Source organism: Arachis hypogaea, chromosome 16, assembly GCF_003086295.3.
Source record: "Arachis hypogaea cultivar Tifrunner chromosome 16, arahy.Tifrunner.gnm2.J5K5, whole genome shotgun sequence".
In the NCBI taxonomy this organism is placed as follows: domain Eukaryota; kingdom Viridiplantae; phylum Streptophyta; class Magnoliopsida; order Fabales; family Fabaceae; genus Arachis; species Arachis hypogaea.
The window spans coordinates 98,654,385-98,659,156 of record NC_092051.1 but is presented as its reverse complement, the minus strand read 5'-3'; the positions used below and the strand labels follow the sequence as shown (position 1 = coordinate 98,659,156).

Genomic DNA, 4,772 nt, shown 5'->3' with positions numbered 1-4,772 from the left:
TTGAGTAGGTTTTCCTTTTTTCACCTCCTCCTAACCTCTCAGGAAATGGTGCTTTTGGTTGGTATATTTCCATCATGCCTTTTTGCAGTTCCTTGGCTTGCTCAGTTCCACCTTCTTGCTTAACTTCTTCCACACCTTCCTTCAAGATTTCTGGTTCCTGCTCTGAGGGCCTGATTCCTTCTTCTTCTGAGACTTCCTTCATTATGGTGATGGCTTTGCATTCTTCCCATCTTACTCTCTTTTGTTCCCCTTTAGGATTCTTTTCTGTGTCACTAGGGAACACTGCAGTTGATTTGGGTGCCTGTTGAGATAGCTCTCCTACTTGAGATTCCATCCTTTTGAGTTTTTCACCATGGTTTCTTAAGGTAGTTCTCACATCATCCCTGAAGCTCTTCAGTTCAATGATGTCTTGACTCATGGTTGCCATAATTCCTTCTATCCGGTTTAATTGATCTTGAAATTGTTGGTTCGGATTAGGTTGGGTATGTTGATTATTTTGGCCATGATATGATGATTGGGGGTAAGTGTTTTGTGTGGCTTGGTATGATCTTTGGTTGGAGTTTTGGTATGTGGAATTGTTTTGTTGGTTGTAGTTGTAAGGTTTGTGGTTTTGTGGTTGGGTTTGTTGGTTTCCCCACCCAAAGTTTGGGTGGTTTCTCCAGCCTGGGTTGTAAGTGTTGGCATGTGGATCATATGATTGCCTTTGTTGGTTTCCCACATAGTTAACCTCATCCCAATCACCTCCTTCAATGCCTACTTCCTCTTGATCTTGTGTGTGTATTGCAGCCACTTGCTTTGTTTCTAATTGCCTGGTAAGCTCTGCTAGTTGCTTGGCAAACACCTTGTTTTGGGCTAGAATTGTATCAACATGGTTCAGCTCCATGACTCCCTTAGTGTTGTGCCTTTCTGATGCATAGTAGTACTCATTCTCAGCCACTGTCTCGATCACTTCAATGGCTTCTTCCACAGTCTTTTTCCTGTTCAATGAACCTCCTGATGAATGGTCTACAGCCTTCCTTGATTCATAAGAGAGCCCATCATAGAAGATGTGCAGTTGCACCCAATCATGGAACATGTTTGGTGGGCATTTCCTTGTCAAGTCCTTGAATCTCTCCCATGCCTCGTAGAGAGTTTCACCATCTTGTTGTCTAAAAGTCTGAACCTCAGATCGAAGCCTATTGACCTTTTGTGGAGGGTAGAAACGTGCCAGAAACTTGCTTTCCACCTCATCCCATGTTGTTAGACTCCCCCTTGGGAATGATTCCAGCCACTTAGCTGCTTTGTCCCTAAGTGAAAATGGGAACAAAAGCAGTTTATAGGCATCTTCCTGGACTCCATTGGACTTCACAGTGTCACAAATTCTCAGGAATTTTGTGAGATGTTGGTTTGGGTCTTCATTAGCACTTCCTCCAAAGGAACAATGATTTTCCACAAGTGATATTAGCTGTGGCTTGAGCTCAAAATTGTTGGCCTGAATGGGTGGTTTCTGGATGCTACTACCACAATTCCCAGAGGTTGGGTTTATGTATGAACTAAGAACCCTCCTCTCAGGGATGGCATCGTTTCCATCAGCTCTCTCATGGTTGTGAACTTCTCTATCCATGTTGAGATCTAAAGCTTCCTCAAAATTGTCCTCAGATTCTCCTTCAGATTCCTCTTCTCCCACTACTCTCTTCCCTCTTGCTTCCCTTCTAAGTCTATGAAGGGTCCTCTCTGGTTCGGTATATGGAGGAGTTGATGTCTCTCCTCTCCTACCTGTCATACAAGAACACAGCTCAAACACAAACAAGTGAAATACTCTTGGTTAATGGAAGAGTATGGTTAGCTCAATTGAGGAATTAATTCAAACAGTTAGTGAGTCAGTGAGTTAGTTGCATGAGTTTAAAGGCATAAAGAAGGAAAGCATGTAACCAAGTGCAGAAATTAAAATTCAACAAGTATCTTGAACAGAATTAACAAAGCAAGAGAAAATTGCTCAATCTAGTTAGCTTCCAATTTGAGAATTGTCAATCGAAAACCAATCCCCGGCAACGGCGCCATAAACTTGATGCACATAAACGTGTTATGCTACGATTTAGGAAATTGCACGATCGGCAAAATTCCTTCCGGCAAGTGCACCGGTTATCGTCGTCAAGTAAAAACTCACAATAGAGTGAGGTCGAATCCCACAAGGATTGGTTGAGTGAGCAATTCGGATTAGAAGTGTGTTCTAGTTGAGCGGAATCAAGATTTGAGATGAGAATTGCGGAATGTAAAATTGGCGGGAAAAGTAAATGACAAGGAAATTAAATGGCTGAATCTTAAATTGCATGAATTAAAGAGCAGAATGTAAATTGCTGAAATAAAAAGGGAATGGGGATGATTGCAAGAATTAAATTGCAGAATGTAAAGAGAAAGTGGAAATCAGAAATGGGGAATTCATTGGGTTTAGGAGATATTGAAATCTCCGAATCAAAACATGTATATCTCTTCCTCAACCAATGCATTCATTGAATTTTGCTTGGCAATCTTATATGATTGGATCCCAATTCCTTGGTTCACCAATGCTCTCTAAAAACAAACAAATTCCCAATCCCTTGGTTTAAATGTTCATAAGAAGAGATGATGCTTGATCACTGATTATACCACACAATTTCATGAACCACAATTTGGTAGGATTACATGTCACAATATCCATCCAAACCCCAATCCAATCCACTGTGAGAAAGCTTCTCTAGCATGAATCCTCCATTCCTTTCCCAAGGCTCCGAAGGATTCCAAGTATGAGTAGTTTCTTTCCCAAGACAACTACTCAATGGAATTAGATCGAGAAGCTTTCTAACAAAATTCAAGAGAAAAGATTGAAGAAGAAGATAAACTATTATTGATTCATTGAATTACAATAGAGCTCCCTAACCCAATGAAAGGGGGTTTAGTGAATCATAGCTCTGAATTCAATTACAAAGAAAAGGAAAACTAGCTAAAAGTGAAGTAAAAGTCCTCTCTAACTTAACTTCTATCCTATTTATACACTTTCTATATTGAGCTTCAGTTGTGCTTCTTGGGCTTTGAGGCCTCTCCTTGCTTTCCTTTTGCCTTGGGTTTATGATCCATAACCTTGATGAGGTTGTTGATCCAAATCCTGTAACATTTATTGAGCCAACTTAGTGATAATCAAATAATGACACATGACTCAATAAATTGAGATTTCAAACTCATCAATCCTTCAGGCCCAATCCCATAAACCATGATATTCAATTGGGTTTCATACCAAAGTAAGTTTAAGTTAATATTTGTGCTCAAAGACTAACTTAAATCACAATATTTTTGGCCCAGAAACCTTTTCCAAGAGTGGCGTTTAAGTTGTAGTTTAAGCTTAAACTGCAGCTTAAACGCCAGACACTTCCAGTGAGGCCTTTTGTAGAAGCACGTTTAAGCTTCAGTTAAGGTTAAACTGAAGCTTAAACGTGGAAATGGAAGAAGGTAGCCCTGGAGAGTCATGTAGTCGAACACGTTTAAGCTTCAGTTTAAGGTTAAACTGAAGCTTAAACGTGGAGATAGGAAAGGCAGCCCTGGAGGTCGAACACGTTTAACCTCCAGTTTGAGGTCAAACTGGAGGTTAAACGTGGAAAAGGGTGGAGGCATACTGGAGGTCGAACACGTTTAACCTCCAGTTTGAGGTCAAACTGGAGGTTAAACGTGGAAGCTTGGAATGGTGGCCCTGGAGGTGTCGAACACGTTTAACCTCCAGTTTGAGGTCAAACTGGAGGTTAAACGTGGAGATGGAGAGAGCAACCCTGGAGTAGAAAAGCTATCGAACACGTTTAAGCTCCAGTTTGAGTCAAACTGGAGCTTAAACGTGGAATGGCTCCCTGGTACTCTTCCTGGTTCTGGCGTTTAACCTCCAGTTTGAGGTCAAACTGGAGGTTAAACGTGGAACTCCTCCCTGGGTGGCATACTCATTCTGGCGTTTAACCTCCAGTTTGAGGTCAAACTGGAGGTTAAACGTGGAATGCTCCTTAAGTGAGGCTTTTCATTCTGGCGTTTAACCTCCAGTTTGAGGTCAAACTGGAGGTTAAACTTCAATCCCAGCATTTCTTATCCTTCATGATTTTGGCGTTTAAGCTCCAGTTTAGGCTTAAACTGGAACTTAAACTCCACATGTGATATTCAAGCTTCCTTTATTGATTTTGTTGCTTCCTTGCTTAGCCTCTTCTTCCCTGATATCATCCAAACAATTGCATCAAAGTCTTGCAAAATTTCATGAGAATTCTTTCATTCATAGCATTTAAGTAATATAACTAAAACTCATGGAATTTGCATCAAAATCATATTGTTTGGATGGTTCATTACTTTGTTCTTCATTTAACCATTTTTGGTTACTTTAAGCTCAAGAAAATGCATAAAACAACTAAAACTAACAGAAAAATGCTAGTGAAACTAGCCTATGATGCCTTGGCATCAATTTCTCAGAGTCTGCATGGAATGTAAGCTACATCCAACAGTACTCAAGAGGCATCTTCTGAAGAAGAAGCCTATGATCCTGAGAACCCTGCAATAGCAGAGGTGAATTACTTAGGTGAACCTTATGGAAACACCATTAACTCAACATGGAGAAATCATCCAAATTTCTCATGGAAGGATCAAAAGCCCCAACAAGGCTTTAATAATGGTGGAAGAAACAGGTTTAGCAATAGCAAGCCTTTTCCATCATCAACTCAGCAACAGACAGAGAACTCTGAACAAAATGCTTCTAATTTAGCAAATCTAGTCTCTGATCTATCTAAGGACAC

The 4,772-nt window shown here is 40.5% G+C and overlaps 1 non-coding gene across 1 annotated transcript; it reads left to right on the top strand.

Annotated features, from left to right (window-relative positions):
- The first annotated feature begins 1,073 nt into the window (after positions 1 to 1,073).
- On the top strand, positions 1,074 to 1,177 carry LOC112760030 (small nucleolar RNA R71). The gene has a single exon (XR_003180488.1). It is a non-coding gene; the product is annotated as a small nucleolar RNA R71 (small nucleolar RNA).
- The last annotated feature ends 3,595 nt before the right edge of the window (positions 1,178 to 4,772 follow it).